Source organism: Pipra filicauda, unplaced genomic scaffold (genome assembly GCF_003945595.2).
Source record: "Pipra filicauda isolate LSUMZ 115617 unplaced genomic scaffold, ASM394559v2 scaffold119_size3216105_pilon, whole genome shotgun sequence".
NCBI classification, from domain to species: Eukaryota; Metazoa; Chordata; class Aves; order Passeriformes; family Pipridae; genus Pipra; species Pipra filicauda.
The window spans coordinates 2,107,244-2,128,485 of record NW_024103651.1 but is presented as its reverse complement, the minus strand read 5'-3'; the positions used below and the strand labels follow the sequence as shown (position 1 = coordinate 2,128,485).

At 37.2% G+C, this 21,242-nt stretch overlaps 1 protein-coding gene across 1 annotated transcript in view; it reads left to right on the top strand.

Annotated features, from left to right (window-relative positions):
- Positions 1–941: 941 nt before the first annotated feature.
- The window catches only part of CELF2 (CUGBP Elav-like family member 2), a 456,142-nt gene continuing 435,841 nt past the window's right edge, over positions 942–21,242 (top strand). The window contains exon 1 of the mRNA XM_039386308.1: positions 942–977. The gene's annotated coding sequence lies outside the window, so the exon portion shown is untranslated. The remainder of the gene's footprint in view (positions 978–21,242) is intronic.

Sequence of the window (21,242 nt, the reverse complement as noted above, 5' to 3'; positions counted from 1 at the left end):
AGGCCCCAAACGTGTAATTTAAGATCAAAGCCTGAATTGGTATCATAAATGTAATTCAACAACAAGGAAAACCTGGATGATTTTCAGATAAATAAAATCAGGCTAAATCAATGTATTTCAATGTATAACAATTTCACTCACATAATTTAGTGTATTAAATTTAATTTTGTATTTTTCCTTGTTAGGTCTACAAATAGAAAAACTCAAGGTGTTAATCAACTGAACAGGTAAGTGTCAGGTTTTCCCTAGTATTTCAGAATTTCATAACAATTGCTCTATTTTCTACTCTCTATAATATAATAATATAATAAATCTATAATAGAAGATTATAATTTAGTTATCAGATCTTGTTTCTGACTTCTGTAATCTTATTTACAATAATTTTGCACATTCTATTTTATGTGTTTTATTTTCTTTTAGACAATTTTCATAGTTCATTTCATTAATTTATCATATGTTTAATGCTCGATCTACTTGTTTTAGCTAAAAAAGAATTTTTAAAAAAAACAGGATTAGCAATAAAATCTTTTTAAGTGGTAAAACAAAAAAGAAAAAAGCCATAAAATTTGGTGTGAATTGAAATTGAAATGTTGAGAAGCAGTAGAATATATGGGATAGATCAACTGTAGAAACATCCCCAGTATACTGCCCAGTTTTGAGTATAATTTCTGCATTCTCTCCCCTTCATTTAAATATACACAGATGCATAAAACTTTAGTATAGTCTACCTATGATCATGAAAACTTCATCAACAGAATTTAATCAATAACTGAAATAGAATTGTGGTCTCACAACTGTGGTTAAATTATATTTATTCTTTCTATAAGAAAGGTTTAATTAGGTTTATAAGGGCTGACAAACTAGAAGAAAAGTGAGAGCTAATATAAATATTTACTTGACCATCATTTGGTAAATACATAAATCTTTTCTTCTTTCCTTAGGTATTCAGCTCTTTTCAACAGAATAACAACGAGTAGGTAAGTTACAATGATAAATTATTCTTTCCAGTTTCATATTCTATTTATAGCCTTTTCATTCATTAGAGCTTTTAATTTGTCTTGAGTTTGCTAGTTTTCATGCTCCTGTGTATTTTTTAAGAAATAATTTATTACAATTCATATTTCTTTCTTTTCAAAATTATAATCCAATCACTTTCTCAGTAAACAAGAATTCCACCTTTTTATGTGAAATGAACTACCAGCCAAAGTGGTTTCTCATTAGACAAGCTAATTTTGAAAGGACAGATAGAATCAAGCAATGAACTGAATAAAAATAATAATGGAGCATACCTTGTTAGATAACAAATGGAACAGACTTTGGAGACAATTAATGCAGCAGATACTTAATGCTGAGGTATGTTAAACAAGCTTTGTCTTATTTATTTGCTGCCATAAATCATAACTAATTTCCTTAAATGATGTGCTCTAACCACCGAGCAGCATGTTTCTCTAAACACTTGCTGATGTACTTTACATGGAAACCCCAACACCCCGAGCAGGAGAGTGTATATATAAATATATTATATGTGTGTGTGTGTGTGTATGTGTGTAAATAAAGACAGATCAATCAATCAATCAATCAACTGACTTATCCAATGAGGGAAAGTGGCCCGAAAACATTCTGGGTTAATTTTGCTGGAAAATGTTTGGTAACTTTGTCCAACGGATAAACATGATTTCTTACACTTTGGGTTTCCAAGTGACTGAATTACAGACTGAGGGGTCATTACTTACTGGGCTTGATTTGGTTTTGGGTCTTACACTAAAGCAGCACTTTTTATTGGGCTGTTTGAAAAATTGTATCAGAATCAGGTGGTCTGAGTGATATTTTTTTTCCTATATTATCTGTTTGCTGTATATAGAGAAGTTCTGTTTCTTTTTTTGAAGCACAAACAAGGAAGATTTTTGTGGGTAAAAATCTGGAATGGGAGATTTCTGAGAAAAAAAATATCCTTTTTAGTCTTACCCTTTTATGTCCTGGAACTGAGCATATATGTCCATAGCTCTAAACAAAGAATCAACTTAGCATTAAAAATATCCCTGAACCATATAATGACTTGCTCCCTCCAATGGAAACAATCTTTCAAGGCCAAACTTTGTCAAACTCCAGAGGTCAAGGGTAAACAATGTCAGTTCTAGGACTTTAAAAAGTGTGTACAGTATAATAAAAATGAAATTTCAAGTTATGGATATATGATCCTGACTGTGTCTGTTCCGCTTTTTAATCAGCAGTTAAGCAATTGGCAATTATTTAGGAAAGGTAACATACAGTTGTGTATTCTTGTTTGTGTTTCTGATGGGTTTTGTTTTATCTGAAGGTAGAGAAATTTTACATAAGACTTGTTTTTCTCACCTTTAGGAACTAGAAATGCATTTTCTTAATCTTTCTTTAGCTATAATACTTCCTAGGCAACTTTCAAGACTGCTGTCGAACAGTAGAGAAACACTGTGGAACTATTAAGAAATCAGAGTTTGACATAATTCTCTAACTGTATATTCTAAGATTGCCTTTTGTATCAAACAGTGACGTTTAGTACTGTGAAAGATTCAGTTATAATACTATTTCTTCATCAACTACCTTCAACTAGGAGGTCGCTGAAGCAAGAGGATGATACACAGTGTTTTAAAAAGGAGCCGGACAAACTTATAGGGAGTCAGGATGGATTTCTGGAGCAACCCACAACTATGAAGTGTGTGGGAAATCCTTAATTTTCTCTGGGAACATGAGGACCCGAGTGGTAAACTTTCCCATATGATTTTGGTAACAAATGACACTAGGGGATTAATGCAGGACATCAGAAGCAGACTGAATGGTTGAGGATACTGTGATCCAGGATACCTATGGACTCAATCCAATGTTTAGTAGCAAATTGCTCCGTATTCCACTTCCTGTGGCTCTATTTCATTAGCAGGGATTGTGCTTCTCCCTCTTTGTCTTATGATCAGTGAATATTTCATTGTCATATAGAAAAATAAAACTATAAAAACCTTTCAGCAGTTTCAGAGGGAGAATTTAGTCCTCCCAGCACCTTTTTCATCCTTACAATGCAGGACCTCTGTAGAAGAGTTGTTGTGGACAGGGATGTGTCAGACATTGTGCCTCAATGTCCTCCATTTAAATCCATCCTACCACCTGGAGTCTGAGGAGCAGCTCTTTACAGTCCGGTTGGAACAGCATAAGGATGAGATCACTCATAAATATGAGGAAGCATCTTCCCCCACATCATTGTATCTAACTCAAATTTAAGAAAGAGTCATCGAAAAGACTTTATTTTAAATGTATGCTGACTTTTAAAGACATCCCACCAGTACATAAATAATCAACCTTTAGTCTTCAAGAAGGGAAGGGAATCATGAGTTTTTACCTCTTTCTGCAATCCCTGTAGGTACCCACATGTTGTGTCATTATGCAGAATAAACTGTTCTCCTTTGCTCTGATAACCTGTATGAAACCAGTTCCTCTACTTCAGTTTGTGATGTAAACTTCAGTTTTACCTCATGTTTAATAATAAAAACTTCAATGGTATTCCTGGAGAAATAAAATCAATCCCTCTGAATATGTGGATGGCTCTTATTACAAAAATATTAACCCATTCCATTTCTGTTTCCTGCTTTCCATTTTTATTTTTCAGCACTAATCACATGGATGGTAATTTTTCTTGGTGAATGGTAACCTATTTCTAAGCACTACATATACTAATTTTTTTTTTTTACTTACTTCCAGGCACTTCCCCTTATTCACTTTCTCTCCAAGATTATGCTACCAAATCCCTCTTTGTCTCTCATGTCTGTATCTGGAAGTCATCCCTAGCTGCTTTCTCTCCTTTACTCAGACAGATTGCACCTTAATACTGATCCAATAAAACAACTTCAGAGTTTCAATATCTGACTTTACTTGTGAATCCTTGCCTAATTTTGTATCATTTCTCATCTCCTATTTTCTTAGTTTTCCAACCTTTAATTTCCTCTTGATAAGTCCTACCTTGCAAGAAAGTCCTTTCCAATATCATTACCTTTCAAGCTTCATAATTTCTCTTACAGTTCCTATCCTGTGACTATCCTACCTACTAATGGAGCTTATTTTTATATGGATTAGAGCCCTTCTGCATTTCAGAAGTGTTTAAAGCATCAGAGAACCACTCTACCAGAGAACACACAAGTGCAGTTACATCTGAGTGACTCACGTGTTAGTAAATATGACCAAACCTCACCTTGCCTGCCCCTTCCTATATACTCTCATTATATATATATTCAGTAAAGAACACAAGTTAAAGATTAAAGTCATCTAGGTTAGTGGAAAGATAGGTTACGGTCAAGATAGTCACTGCATAATTCTGCATGTTTTATTTGTAAGTCGTATTTTAATTTCTCATGGGAGATGTTGCCAGGAAATTCACTTTTGCCTTCTCATGTCTGAATTAGACCCTCCAGGCAGCTCATACTCCAGTCAAATGTGACACAATTTAGTAATTGCTGCAATATGGGCTTTTATTTCAATATTGTTTTCTTTTTGGCCTACAGTAAGGTGTGGGCCAGGGTTTCCTGCCGCTGCAGAGCAAAATGTTTAACACAAAGGCAAGTTGTCCTTTAAGATTCAGCTGTCTTAGGACGTGTGCAATGAAGTATATTGGAAGGGATAGAGACAAGCCTTGGAGCACAGATTGGATCTCTCCCACGGAATCACAAAGGCTGATGTGTTGCTGTTGTAGCCTGAATGAGTAGGAGAGGTAAAGGAGGAAAGACACCTAAAATGCGGGAACCATGGTGATGAGTGAGTGAGGACCATCCTGAGGAGGAGAAAAAGCACTGGAGGCAGGTTGTAACAGGAACAAGCTGTGATTTCAAACACTTATTGAATCAAGCCTCCTCCAGCACAGCCTTGTGACAGAGCTTGGGGACCAGGGAGGTCTCTGAGGAATGATGGTCAATGATCCAGCCAGGAGACAATGAAAATTTCAAGATTTGCCTGTATTTCATTAGAAAGTTGAGTAAAGTCAGCTCATTTACTGGGAAATATTTCTGTATTGATGAACCAGCATTTTCTGTAAGAAGATAAATATTCTGTTGACAATTTTGACCATCCCTATTTTCAGATTTGGGGCTTCTTCTCTCTGTCATATCCACTCTGGCCCTTGATGCAGGAATTGTGATTTTTAGGTATTTTTTCACATTGCCTGAAACACTGGCCAGAGACCATAGATTACAGCATGAATAGGCACAGAAATCAAGGGATTTAGTGTGGTTTTGTTTCCTATCTAATTGATGAACCCCTAACTAATGTTGCCAGAAATCGATACTGTCATATAACAGATCGGTCCTGAACAAATGAACCATATGCAACATCCCAGATGTTTCAATACTTTTTTTGGTACTGCTGGCATGGAAATATACTACAGCAAAACCTTAAATTGCCAAATGTGGGTAGTTTATACCCAAGCAAAGCATAATCTCAAGTGCCGACTCTGCTCTCCTCCCTTTTGTGGCAAAGTTGATTTAAATTTAAGTTAAGTTTGCTCTTTTTAATTTATTTCTCCTTTTAATTTCCTCTTTTCATATAGGGAAAATTTTGATCTCATGAAGCTGACATTAAATGATCAAACAATAGTGAACAACCTAATGAAAATCTTAAGCAAAAGTCATTGTGAATTAGGTATTTGCTAAACTGACAACACAAGCCTTTGTAAACCTGATATTGTTCTTATGTAAACTCATGAATGGAGACTTTCTCAAATAAATTACTTAATAACATCAGAGTCATTGGCTGTGTAAATATATCCCAGGGGCGCATACTAAGATTCCTGAATTTAAATGTTCAATAGAACTTTGTATTTGTCACCTTTACTAACGAGTTTTTCCTTATGAAATCATTATTAGCATGAAAAAGTTAAATTTTGTATCTAATTTCTTGAATTAATGCTGTTTGAAGACCCTAAGGGTTTGAAAGTTCTTTCACTGGAATTCATCATTTACATAATTTTCATAGCCCCAATACTTTGCTCTCCTCTATGAATGCACATTGTGATTTTTTTATGCATTAAGGCAGCAACTTCTATTTTTCTCTACACAAAACAATTAAGAGAAGAATAACAGGTAATAAACATTTTTAATCTTTAATATTGCATTAAGAGTGAAGTGTCATATTTCATGCTTTCACAACTACATTGCATGCTGAATGATGCATTTCTGGTCCCTCACTATGAAGATATTTGATTAGAAAAGGAAAAACAATTGAGTTACTTGAGATCAGTGGAGCTTTCCATCATTTCCTGCTTGAGATACTTGCAAGTGCACAGCAGCATGGCCAGATTTTTAAGCAGACTAGACCATATTTTCTCAGTTCTACATTATCATAGTTCAGACATGATCTATGAATGTTTACTTGATATATTTGTTTTTGTTGTTAATATAGCTTATTATATAGGAAATTTATTCTCTGTTAGGCTGCAACTGGGCACCAATGCAACACAGTTTCTGACCAAAATATCCCTTAATGCTAACCTCTTCTCTGCCTAGTGTTATTAATAATAATTTTTATTACTAAAGGTTTTTGTGCATTTGGGATCATGGACATATGGTAGGAATAAGATATATGTGTAGGATGGACCTAAACCTGAAAATCAAATTAGTGGCAAGGACAGACCTAATATTTTTGTCCTTTAAGCTTAGCATATCAACTGCAATGGAAAAATGACAGTCCAGAGAGTATTTTGAATAGAAAAAATGAACATACCTCTTTATCAAGGCTAAGCTTGATACAGCCCACAAATAATTTTTGCATGGTAGACACATCTCCTGTTCCCCAACTGAACAGGGTGCATGAGAATTATTAATATTATTATTATCATCATTATCAGTAATAATAATTATTAGAATAAAAATAATAATATCTGTGTACACCGAGAAAACACTAAGGTAAATTATGCAATCTGGTTTGTGGCAAACTTTTGAATAGGATTCAATGTGAGTGAAGATTCTGCTTTCAGGTATACACCTGTCATATACACAGGTATCTTTAAAACTACTGCACCCACATAAGATGAACTGTCTCTACTGAATATTTCTCCCCTGGCTGGTATGGGAACACACTTAATGGAATTACTTCTATACTTTCAACACTAAAAGTCTAAGTCTGAAGCCAAATGTGATCTTTTGAGTTTGATTTGCCCATACATTCACATATAGTGCTATTTGAGAAGCCTAGTGTCATGTACTCATATAATAAAAGAATTAACACCATCTTATTACATCAGCCCCTGGAATCAATCTATTCTATCACAATTAAAAATGAAGAAGCAGCTTCATAAAGTTTAAACCGAAGACAGTTTGTCTTGCATTGTTAAATATAATGCAATGAGGTGAATACTGACCTTTTTTTTTAAGTCAGTCTACTGTGCCTCAGATTTCCTCCAATCTTCTCAAAGCTTCTGTCAAAACAAACTCTTGTTTTTCTATAGAAGGCAAATCACACATTTGTGTGTTTTCTTCAGTCACAAAACATCTAGAAAGACCTTCTAGGTGCAGTATCTGGATTCCTATTGTTTTCCAACAGCAGTTCCAAGCATCACATTACATGTTAATCTTGCTGCTCTTCCCAGACAGGAAGAATGCCAAAGAATCTTGGGGATGAGAAAAAAAAATAGTCTTGAAAATATTGTTAATGATTAAATCCAGATGTTAAATTTGTGCTGATCAGTGCTTGACGTAGGAAAGACTTCAATCAAATACTGACAAAGAATGAACCCATGAAACTCTGTAAGTCTGTCTTCTGACCACCAGCAACTTCCTTTCAAACCTTGTCCAACATCATCTCTCTCGACAAATCACTCTGCTTGACACAGTGGAGGAAGTCCAGTGCACTTGATCAACTGTGTACAGTTTTAAATTTCCTACAAATCATGTTAGTGGCTTGAAAATACGTGACACTGTAGGAATGAGCCACACTAAAATCATTCATTTTGGACTCAAAATGAACAACCTCAGAACAGCTTGTCGGGAGCCCTGGCACTTGGTTACGGTCAAATTTGATGGTGGCTTGTAACGTGCACGTCCAGACGAGGTCAGCCATGTGAGGCTGCTCAGTGCCAAACATCCCTCTCCATGAGCCAAATCACTGCCCAGGTGCTCCTGGAGGCTCATTACTGTAATGCCAACACGCTGCCCAGGTTCAAATGTGGTTTTTGCCATTGATCCAAACATATACTAAGCCACTGAAAAGCTCTGTCAAGGAGTGCTATGCTGCTCATGAATGCCAAAATTCAACTGGCTCAGAATTTTGAGGGATTTCGAGTCATTTGCTCATTACAACTCACCATGTTGTAAATTCTGGTTTGTAAGATATAAGACATTAAATGAATGTAGATTTTCAGGCTTGTTTGGCCATTTCCAATAGCCAAACCCCCAAACCAGGACTTACCAAAGATTCCCACTACCTTCTGTTGACTCTGGATACAGCCATTGGAAAACCTGCACTTGGTAACCCTCGTCCTACTGAGATTCCAGATGATGTTTCCACCCTGTGCTGATGTGCTCTTCAGATATAACTGTTTTTCTCTGATTTGCAGTATCTCCTAGTAACCCAGGCACTCTCCTTCTTGATTCATTCCAACAACAATGGGCACAAATTGAGAAAAAAAACACTTATGAAACTCAATTTAAAACATGCTTCAAATATTCATCCCATACCATGGTTTAACTGAGGATAAAATAATTATCTGGACTGATTTTAAGATTTTCAGAAAATACATTGCTGCTTTATAAACCAAGGCTATGAAAAATATGACTAATGGTACCAAGACAGCAGTAATCGCATATTCCCATCTGTTTATCTGTTCTAGCTTGAATAACTCAGGGACATGTTCCATTTCACTAGAGTTAGGGCACTAATTTTAAGTTTGTCAACCTAAGCTTCATCTGCCTATCCATCAGAAGATATTGAAGGCATACCAAACTTGTATCATCAACACTAAATCATCCCATTATTCTCAGATTTTTTTTAAATGTATTTATTAGATACCAGATTGAAAAAAATCTGATTTATTAAGATTTCAATCAACATCGTATTTTTGCTTTTTCCAGTATCTTGTAATTTTATTTCTAAGAAAAACAGAGTTCTGAGGAAATTTTGTTCATTGGTGTAGAATTGTGTCCTAAGTGGGAAGAAAATATTCATTAATAGAAAACCGTATTGTTTTTTATGTGTTGTCTACCTGTAATTTTGACTTTCCTTTCCTTAGTTTGTGTATACTGTAAACTTCCCCGTGTCATTTATTGTCATTGTTGTGGTTTCTATTGTGTGACATACATTTTTCTCTTTCATCTCTTCAGAAAAGAGTAGATGGACTGTCAGGAAAGATTTCTTTTCTTCTTATTCTGCTTTATTTTCTTAGTATGCAGGTTCATATTTTTGCAGAGGTTTTCATTGATTTAAATTGCTGTAACAGGTGCTTAGTGCAAAGTCTGAGCTTGTACAGTAATTAAAGAGAGAGAATCTCAAGCTATTTAACTTAATAAGGGGAAGTTAACCGACTTGATCAGAGTCTAATACTTGCAGAGGGAAGAATTTCTGATATTCATTGACTCTTTAATTTAGCAGAAAAATATATAACAAGATCCAGGCAATGGAATATGAAGCTTGACAAATTCAGAGGTAGAACTAAGATACTCAGAGTGTAATTAACCGTCACATCTTCCCTACAGATGTGTTAGACTCTTTGCTGCTTGCGGTTTTGAAGTCTTTCAAATATTCTGACAAAATCTCAGTATTCAAATAAAATATTTGTCATGATGATAGGTTGAAAATCCTGATGTATATTGTGTAGAAGAGCATGCAGGTAGCTTTACAACAAGCCTCACTGGGCTTCACCTACATTTATAGCAGAATGCTCCCAATTCTCTCCATTGTCTCCATCACATCTACTATGTGGCAGAGCTGAAGTATTGTGCTTTGTGTGCAAGGCCTCCACAGAAGTTCTGATTTTCATCCTTATAGGATGAAAAATATACAGGATCAATAATAATAATAATAATGATGATGACTAGCCTAGTATGTGAAGGCAACTGTAGCATTGTGCAGCATAGAGAGACTCAGATGCCTTCTCCTAGACAGCCTGACTTTGGCAAAGCATGGTTCATACTCCAAGAGACTAAAATAAGACTATGAATATGTATATGATTCCTGGATGGAAAAGTCCTAGTAATAACAGCCTCTACTCATGGCAAAACCTGTGGGGTGTTTGCACCACACACTTCAGAAGTGGGGCTCGGGTCCACAGATAAGACATCTAATTTGAACCAATTGCCAAGTTATGCCAAAATATCCCTCATACATTCAACAGATAAGGGTTTTATGGCAAAGTCCTGGGCCAAAATCCCTTTCTGAAACAGCCTGTTTCTCTTCTTTATCTGTGTAATGATTCTAAGAGATTAAACCACTAATTTTGGTTAACTACTTCGAATTTCAGGAAAAAACATAAAGTAGACCTCTGATGACCTTCAAAAATTGCAACTTCCCATTTGCATTTTGCTCCCTAAATAGTTGTGAGTGCTGTCTAGATACAACACCTGACAGATCTTGTCTTTTCCTCTTTGAAACCATATTCCTCTTAGGTAAGACCATTCTTTTAACATTTTCTGGAGGGATTTGTCAGACTAATTGTAGGCTTCTTGGGACAATTACCCTCAGTTCTCTCTACATTCAAAAAAAAAAAAAAAAGTATATATAGTTGTTTGCAGGGCATGATTCATCTCCTGTAATGTACTGCTACAGATGAGCTGCATTCTAATGATGTCTATTTTTCCCTGTAACCACAAAGTCGGGCTACAGAAAATTAGCTACAGTTTAGATACTGACGCTGTAGACACCTGAAGTTAGATCACATAACATTCCAAAGGTTTTTATGCCAAGCTTCTTCATCTTGTCAAGTTAAAAAGGGTTGAACAGAACCAGATGTAACTCAATAATGCTTCAGAAGACATTTCAGAATAACAGAAAATGAGGTTTTTATTGTATTGCATGCGTCATTCATTTGCTATTTTAATACAGGAGAGAAAGCTTGTGTTAGGCAATGGTAAAAAAAAAAAAGGAAATAAATTTTGAACACATTGCAGAGAGTGTGTGTGAATAAACCTTTAATATGAAAATAGCATGTCATATGTGAAGTACTACCAGTGTTTCAGGGTCTCAGAACCTGAACAGGTTGATTATGGTTTGGAGTGCCCACATTTGGGTACTTTTAAGTTATTGAATGTTAGGAAGCTGCATCCCATCCCTCTTTTTGAAAATGTGCTCCAAGTTCATATCCTGGAAAAGTTCCAGGTCATAGGTAAAAGAACAAATATATGAGGAGAAAGTGAAAAGATGTTGTCCATAAGGTCATACAGCTTCTTTTCATTTTGAGAGAATAGATTTTTAAAATCAGCAAAGGATCTGGAAGAGAATATCAAAGCTTTGAAGGCAGAGATTTCTTTTTCAATAGTGATCTGGAGTTGAGGAAAGTGGAGGTATTGAAGAGTGACAGGTTTAGAGGCACAGGCATTGGGACCATCCTGATAGAACCAAGAGCGGGAGAAGGATGGTAGAAGATGAAAAGAAAGAATAAACAAGTCTTAGGACACGATTTGTCCTTTACCTTGAAAGAGTTTAGAATGAAAATTTTGTCGGCCCTCAGTAATCTCCATCCTCAGAGGTAAGAGAAGAAAGCTGGAGAAAGAAAGACTTCCCATTGGTCTTAGAGGGTTGGGTTAGAGATTGGCTAGACAGATTTAACACCCATAAATCCATGGGCCTTGATGGGATTCACCACTGGGTGCTGAGGGAGCTGGCGGATGTTGTTGCTGTACCACTCTCCATCATTGAAAAATCATGCAGAACGAGAGAGGTGCCCAACAACTGGAGGGAGGGGAAATGTTACTCTCTGTCTTCAAAAAGGATGAGAAGGAAGACCTTGGAAACTCCCAGCCAGTCAGCCTCTCCTCCATCCCTGAAAAGGTGATGGAATAGGTCATTGTGGAGATCATCACCAAGCATGTAAAAGAAGGTTGTCAGGAGTAGTCAGCATGCATTCACTGAGGGGAAATCATGCTTGACCAATCTGGTATGTTCTATGATGGTATGGCAGGATGGGTCGATGAGGGGAGAGCAGTGCATGTTTCCACCTTGACTTCAACAAGGCTTTTGACACTGTCTCCCACAATATCCTTGTAGGTAAACTCAGGTAGTGTTAGGTTAGATGAATGGACAGTGAGGTGGGCCAAGAACTGGCAGAATGGCAGAGCTCGGAGTGCTGTGATCAGCAGAGTAGAATCCAGTTGGAGGCCTGTAGGCGGTGGCGTTCCTCAGGGATCAATATTGGGTCCACTCTTATTCAATTTGTTTATCAATGACCTGGATGAAAGGATAGAACTTCATCAAGTTTGCTGATGGTATGGAATCAGGGGCCATGGCTGATGCACCCTAAGGCTCTGCTGCCGTTCAGCATTCGGGACTTGGATAGGCTGGAGGATTGGGCATAGAGAAACCTAATGAGGTTCAACAAGGCCAAGTGCAGTGTCCTGCACCAGGGCAGGAATAACACCAAGTAACAGTGCAGGTGGAGAGCTGAGCTACTTGAGATCAGTTCTGCAGAGAAGGACGTGGAAGTCTTAGTGGATGACAAGCTGACCATAAGCCAGTAGGGTACCCTTGCAGCCAGAAGGGCCAATGGTATCCTGGGGTACACTGGGAGGAATGTGGCCAGCAGGTCAAGGCAGGTGATCATGTCCCTCTACTGGGCCCTAGTGAGGCCTCATCTGGAGTGCTGTGTACAGTTTTGGGCATTTCAATACAAGAAAGACAAGGAGCTACTGGAGAGGGTCCAGCAGAGGCCACAAAGATGATGAGGGGTCTGGAGCATCTCTCTGATGAGGAGACACTGAGGGAGCTGGGCCTGTTTAGTCTGGAGAACACTGAGAGGGGATCTCATCAATACACACAAATATCTCCAAGGCAGGTGCCAAGAGGATGGTGCCAGACTCATTTCAGTGGTGTCCAGACAGGACAAGGAGCAATGGCCATAAACTAAAACACAATAAATTCCACCTCAACATGAGGAAGAACTTTTCACATTGAGGGTGGCAGAGCACTGGAACAGGCTGTCCAGGGAGGTTGTAGAGTCTCTCTCTGTGGAGACATTCCAAACCCACCTGTGTCACCTGCTCCAGGTGACCCTGCCTTGGCAGGGAGGTTGGACTGGATGATCTCCAGAGGTCCCTCCCAACCTGAACTATTGTGTGATAATATCAAATGCCTCCAGCTTCTCATTCAAAGACAAATGGAATTTTATACCCATTTTTTTTTGAACTACAGTTCTACTCTTTTTCCAAACTGACATGAAATGCTTCCCTCTATGTTTTGCTTTGTCCCAAAAGTCAGCTTGAAGGGGTACAGGTGAGAGTGGTGCCACATCTATGATGAATAATGGGATTATATCTCGACGGCAACTGTAGAGAGCTCTTTTCCATTGAGAGTCTATTAAGCAAGTAGATATAATTGCATCAAAGTGTGACTGGTTCATCTTATTGCAACTTCAAGGTCTTTCATCCTTCTGCTTTGAAAGCAAGTGAATTTAGTTCAACTCTGTGCTTCTGAATGGTTTATCAGGAGTAAGTGGCTTTGAATTTTAGTCTTTATACAGTTTCAGAGCAAAATCTTCCTAAGGGTTGACTCTGCTAAGTAAACACAACATGAAATCCAGCTGTGAGTTTCTCTGTAGGTTTGGCTGTTTGTTGCAAGCATCTTTTGAAGTTCTTAGATTCATACCCTATCACACTAAAATGTAACACCAGGTAGCATCTCCTGGCAATGTTCATGTAGTTGCTAATAAGGGCTCCAATGTACTTGCTAATAAGGACTCTTGGAAACTCTGAAGTTGCTAAATACAATTCTCAAATGGTGGAACTCTTATAAAGTAATTATTTGCATTCTATTTCCACCAACCTGTGATAAAATTTCAGACTGTTCTGATAACATTGCATTTTTAACAAATAAGATTGCATTTTTGACCGAAACAGAAACAGAAAAGGCCATTTCATATTTTGAATCTTTTTACAACAATTTGCCGTTGGCCCATTTCTAGGTTTTATTTTCTTAGAATGCATCAAAGCTACCAGTCTGGGACATATGAAAATGTAATTGAGCTTGAAATGTCATCTTGATACCAAGTGATACAGTTAATTCTGTTGGTAAATGTTGTGCAGCACTAATTGCTAATTCTAAATTTAACAATTAGTTTAGAAAATCTGAAGTGCAATTTATAATGGGATATAAGCTGCAGGCTTCAGCTTGTACTGGCTTTTTTATTATTATTACTTATACAAGTTTAAGAGGAAGCAGCTGAAAAATTTTAACCAAGAATCAAGATGCATGTCTAATCTAACTCTAACCAAATTTGACTATACATCTAGTAAATTTGCTATGGCTGCAAAACATCTTCTAAAAAATTAAACTTGTATCAAGTCTTCTGCTTTCTACAGTTTGTAATTATACATTAACTGATATTGTAATCCTAAACTTCATTAACATCTCTAAAATTTTCATTGATGTTGTCTATTAGAGAAGTTATTTTGTACAGGTCCGTGTTTTCTCCATCCTTTTAAAGAGGAACGTTGCTATATTTCAGCATATGGGAGTTTGAAACCTGTAATGAGTCAGGCAGATTTTACTTTGGACATTCTGCAATACAAATATCTTTCAGATAATAAAACATTGGCAGGAAGGAAATAAACCTGGGATGATAAAATTAAATCTTATTTTCCTCACACTAAAATATTTTGTGTTGAAGAATCACTGGATAGTTGAAGTTGGAAGAGGTCTTGAAACCATCTAGTTCAACTGAAAGTGTTCAAGGCCAGGTTGGATGGGGCTCTGAGCTACTTGGTGTAGTGGAAGGTGCCCCTGCCCATGGCAGAGGAGTTGGAACTAGATCATCTTCAAGGTCCCTTCTAACCCAATATGATTCTATTATTCTATGAAATCCCCTGCTCAAAGCAGAGTCAACAATTGCAGGTTGCCCAAGATTATGCCCAGAAATGCTTTGACTTTCCCTGAGGATGGAGACTCCACAACCTTTCTGGGCAACCTGTTCCAGTGTTTGATGACACTCACAGCATAAGAGTTTAAATAGAGTTTCCTGTATTTCAGTCTGGGCTCATGGCTTCCTGTTCTGTCACCTGAGACTTCTTTTCTCTCCAGGCTGAACAACCCCAGGTCTCTGAACCTCTCTCCATTTAAGAGGTGCTCCAATCCCTTAAGCATCTTAATGTTCCTTTGCCGGGCTTGCTCCATTATGCCAATGTCTGGGTTGTGCTGGGAAACAGAGGTGCGCACAGAACTTCAAAAGTGCCTCACCAGTGCTGAGAAGAGGGAGAGGATCACTTCCCTTGACCTGTGGACATGCTCTGCCCACTGCAGTCGAGGAAGCCATTGGCCTTGCTTGCCACGAGGGTGCACCGTTGGCTCATGGTCAACTTGGAATCCCATAGGACCCCTGGGTCCTTCTTTTCCAAGCTGCTTTCCAACCATTTGGACTCCAGCTTGCATTGGTATATGGAATTGTTCCTCCCCATGGGCAGGACTTTGTATTTCCCTTTGTTGCCTTCATGATGTCCATGTTGTTCCATTTCTCCGGCCTGATGAGGTTTCTCTGAAGGGCAGCAGAACTAAGTGCTGTATGCACCACTCCTCCCAGTTCTGTAGCACCTGTAAACTTGTTAAGGGTGCACTTTGTCCCATTAACCAGGTCATTAATTAAGCTACAACACATTGCTGGCCCCTGGGATACTCCACTTGTCTTTTTTACTTATGCTTCATTTCCTCTGATTTCTGTCTCCAAGTACAGAAATATGCTCTTAGTCACCCTTCTCTGTTCAGATCTTTAGAAACGGTAGTGTAGAGATACTTCAGTTTTGTCACTGGCAATAAACAAACTGGATTTACCAAGTTACATAATCCTGAAAAGATTCACTTTTGAGAAAGGCAAGATCCTCAGCTTGTATAAACTGCCTTGTTTCATTGAAGTGTGTGCTGCCAGACTTACATTGGCTGAATATTTGGCTCCAAAAGCTCCTTTTGAAGTCAATGAGCTCCTTACTGTCATCCCTGTGGAATGTGAAACATTGCACCCATGCTGTAATTTTTTAGGTAGAACTGAGACAAAAATTTTCCTTGCCAACAGGGTATTACAGTTTTTTAAACTATGAAATTTAAACTACTGCTCTAGCATGAGGGAAGATAATGATGAAAGAATGATCACACAGTAAATAATTCAGCCCACAGAAAGAGCATTCTTACTCTCCCATATAAGTCCAAAGATAATAAAAAAATCTGAGACTGGTAATGATAACTTGATTGTCTCCTGCACTGCCCCAGCCTAAACAGCGTAATTTTCCTGTCATATAAAAATATCTGAATGACAACAAGGTAATACTGTAGTTCAGCACCCTGCTTAGTATCGACCTTAGGTATGAATTGCAAGTTCACTACTCTGAGACAGTCTGTCTTCTCTTCCATTCAGCCTTTCTTTGCATGAAATAACTCAGATACCTTGTGCCTTCCACCAGTCCTCCCTCAGAGTCTTTCTGTGATGCAAAGCAAAACAAAAACTCAAGTGACGTTAATGACTATTGTCCTGGGCTCTCAGGGGATGGGGTGTGAGGAACTGAGATGTGCATCACACAACTACAATGGCAACGGCAGAAAGGAGCAAGGGGGGAGGATATTTCAGCTTCTCTTTAGTTGTAGGATGTACTCAATGAATTGAACACTTTTTAAACCAACACGCAGTGCCTTGTCCAAACCTGTCTACCTTTTTTTTTCTTTCAGTAGCAGGTTTGCAATCTGACATTTGTCTTTCTGAAAGAAAAGAAAAGAGGTTAAATGGAGTCAAAATGTAACTGCTAAAGATGCAGAGACTTGCATTGGTTACACCACCTGTTTCATAGATGTCTTGTGCAGGATTGCCATGGCATTCACATTACCAAACTGGAAGAAACACATATCTTTTATGCTTTTGCTGTAGAAGCAGTGACACCTCACCAGACTTCTTTACTAAAAGCCAAGTGAATTAAATGAGCCTAAAAGCTATAAACTATATACTTTACTCTATCATCATTGAAATGAACAAGATTATATTTCCAGCCACTTTCAGAGATTAAGGTTTATTCCAAGCATTATGTATGACTTTTAGTGTTCTCTTCATACAGTACCAAAGGCACAATAAATTGTTACTACAGTCCATAAAATCATTGTAAATATAATACATCTCAGTTGATACAAATCAACTCAGGATTTTATATAACAAAGATGAACCTTTAAATGATGAGTAATATTTCTGCCTTTTATTGGTTGAATTAGAGGAGGTTTTATCTTGCATTTGTGAAGAGGCAGTTACTTCCAAGGTTCTCATCAAATGGATTTGGAAGTTTTCGTATCAAAAAAGCAGGAGAGGCAAATGGTCAACAGGGTTCAACAGGTAAATGCTGTGAAGATTACAGAGAGCTAGCTTGGGTGTTCATAAAGTTTTAGCACTGAGCATTAGAAACATCATCATTTTATCTACATTAAGTGCCCGGGAAGAATTTTAAAAGTTGACAGCATTTAGAAGAACAAAAAAAAAGATTGATGATATTAAATACAAGTCAGGTAGGAGGCAAGGAGTTAAGGTGAATATAACTGCCGGCTTCTGAGCAGCTCTTATGTAAAAGAAAATACAAAAAATATTTTTCACATTTTATCCTTCAAAACTAATGCAATATTAAAAAGATATCTTCAATAAAACTGGAGAGAATTCACAACTAATAATGTAGAGTTTGTCCAAGGCCAGGTATGAATCCTGTCACTGCTAGTTGCAAAGCTCTTATGCTTCCATGTATTCTTATTGCTTTTTAAAGCAATCTGGACTTGAAAGCAATCCAAAGCTACATTGTTATGTTGTAAATTGATGTACATCAGCGTTAAACCAGTCATTAGTGTGAAGGGAACCAGGAGAAGACAGGGAGGACATAAATTATTCAGCACACAGGGCTTCAGCATTCACTATAGCATTCTTCCACGTGCTTCCATTTTTAATATAAAAAATAAATGTGCACATATATACAAACACACACACTTATAGATGCTTCCTACGAACCCTTCAGTTCTGAGCGTCTTTGAGAGCAATATCACACAGATTTAATCCAAATTCTGCATAATGGCATTATTGTATCTTTTGTATTTGGTGAGTAGAGGGACAAATATGCTAAGTCTGGCAGTGACTAACAGGTATCCATGGTGAGGTTTTTCAAACCTCACAGGTTTTGACCTGTTGATATTATTAAAAGCAAGATTTGTTTAAAATTAAGTGCTTATCACAATTTTAGCCATCATATATTGTCTTAAGATCAATAGGCTCCATTTGTGTTCATACCTTTCATGGTTTTTCTTAATTGTGTTAGATGTTGAAAAAATTCTCAGCAACACTACAGAGAAATTATCCCTGGAGCTGGTAACTAGTCTTAAGAAAAAGGTGTCTTAAAAGGGATGTCTTATAATCCAAGACCGTAACAAAAGAGGAAAAAAAAATAAGACTCTTCTGCTCTAAAGAAATAGAAATCATAATTTTTTAAAATCCAATTTTCTTTTACAATTTTCTCTGTATTTAATGTACAAGCTGCACTGAGTGAAAACTTAATTTGAACCAGGCAATGTCATTTTCCAATTTATAATCAATAAAAAAAATGTTATTATGTATTTCTGGTGCCACAATGGAACATTTATGAAGCTGTATCTGTCCACTCCCATTTACATGAAATATTTGTGGTCCTACCATGAGTCACAAATCTCAGAACTTAAATTTGGAACACATGCTTCCTAATAGCCTCTGTGTCCCTAATCAATGTGTGTGAAATGTTTTCATAATTTAATAATAAAGTGGGTACATTCAGAATTTTGAACAGGTGAGGATAAATCATGTTTGCCTGTGAATAACAGCTTTTATCATTTACTCAGTGGGATCATAATGTATTCTTTCAATCTGCACCAAAGGTAGTAGCAGGAAGCTATTTTATAGATTTCTTGGTAATCTGAGCTGATGTTATACCTGTTACAGGACACTTCCAATAAAATAGAAACACAGCAGGATGAAAAAAGATACAAATGGTGTATTTATACCAGTCAATAAAAGCATGACTCTGTAGTAATAGAAAATTTGTTCATGAATTGTGAAGTACCAGTGGCTCAGTTGGTAAGGTATTAAAGTAATTCGTGTCCTGCCTTTGTAACTTTTTCTTACAATTGTACCTTTAATTTGCTGTCTCATTTTCATTGTCAACGAGAAAAAGTAAGCCAAGTACAATCATGGACCATAGAATTAAAGCAGTTTACTGAAATGAGTTTTTTATTTTGTAGATTGTTCCCTGTAACAAGAAGGAAGTCCAGCACACATGTACATATAAACTCATTTCCAATCACTCAAGTTCATGTTTTAGAAGTTGTATTTTAATGATGTAAAATATATTTTGTTTGAGATACCAGGTCTACTCAGCAGCACCACAGAATCTCTTCCAAAAATGTTAAGCAGTGTGAGCTGCTACCTGCAGGTTAATGCACTTCAGCAAGTGCTTTTCTTCTCCTTGTCAAAACTCTTGCAGTTTTTCAGGCACTGCCATTAGGCACAGAGGTTGCCAGTTGGGCTCAGTTTGCAGGACAGAGTCAGTAATTTGGAAAAGAGTGTTACAGATACAGAAGTTAATTGGGTGTTCCAGATTTTGACCCTGGTCACACACTTAAATTCTGAGTCATCCCAGAACGAGCGGGAATTATTCTGTTTTATGGTTACACTCCATAAGCTGTGATTCTCATCAGGGTGGGTCTTGAATTTCTTTTAAACCAGGAAATGAAAGTTAAATACATTAAAGAGAAATAAGAGTAGCCATGTTGCATATGAGATGTAATTTCTTTGTCTGTCTGGAGGTGATTTTTATAGCTCAATTATTCTCTCAGTTTTGGTAAACAGAGATGTTTTGGCACATTTAGGTGTCCAGTCTCCATTCTTTAAACTGTGGATTTTGCAAAGTATTTTAATGTCTAAAGGGACGTTGTTCTATTGGTTTTGTTCTACCACATGTGCATTTGTTAATTTTTTCCTGGATAGGAAATTCTGATTTTTATAAACATGTACTTTTAAAGTCCATGATACTAACCACATTCAGTCCATAAGGGAATGTTCTTTCTACCTTCCATGGGAAAAAAGAAATCATGAGCGGTATAAATTTTGCAACTTAGATCTCATTTCCTCTTTAGAATATAAATCTTGTGCAAAGGAAATAGGGTCTCCATTATCTCTTAGAGATGAAACAGCTTTTAATATGGATAGTCTGCATTGCCTCTGTCATGTTCCTGGGGGATAGGTTAATAAATAATGAACTAAATGTCATATTTTGAAGTCTCTTAGTTCATGGTGATACAGCTTTCTTACATGTTTATTAAATTTCAATCTTCATTAGACAAGGTTAGTGGAGAAATTAGGTCCCTCTTGTATTGACTTAGTAATGCAGAGCTATAAAATAAATAAAAAGCAGACAGATTTTTGCTCTTTTTAATCATCTTTGGGTCTTTCCTTGATTCTGACTATGCCTGATACACTGCCTATGACTGAATCAGATTAAATATTTGTCAAATTTTGACACTGGCCATTGCACAGGTTAAAAAGGGGAAAAAAGGTTTGAAATTATGTGCTATATCTGCATAAAGTGACCATCTTGAGCAACTGCCAGACAAATCTGACAAAAGCCTTTATAAAAGCTCTTATTTAGCACAAAATACTCAAGACCTTGAGATCTGTTTGGATCCCAGGCATGGAGAAGTAAGTGACCACTGGTCTTGTCACCGTCTCTCTTCCATCCTTGGAAGTGTTCAAGGTCAGGTGAGATGGGGCTTTGAGCAACCTGATCTAGTGGAAGGTGTCCCTTGGCAGTGGGGTTGGAACTAGGTGATCTTTAAGGTCTCTTTCAACCCAAACCCTTCTATTATTCTATGATCTTCACACTCAGCTGTATCACTGGGGTCATCTTTTTTAACTTCTCTTCAGTATCTGGGGGCCTAATTAAGTTCATGTGGAAAAATTCATTCTAACTTAATGTTTGCTTCTCACATTTCCCAGAAGTATTTCAGCAATCTAACATAAGCATAAAAGAAGTGGTTTGTGGATTAAAAAGTGATTTGGGGACTAATAA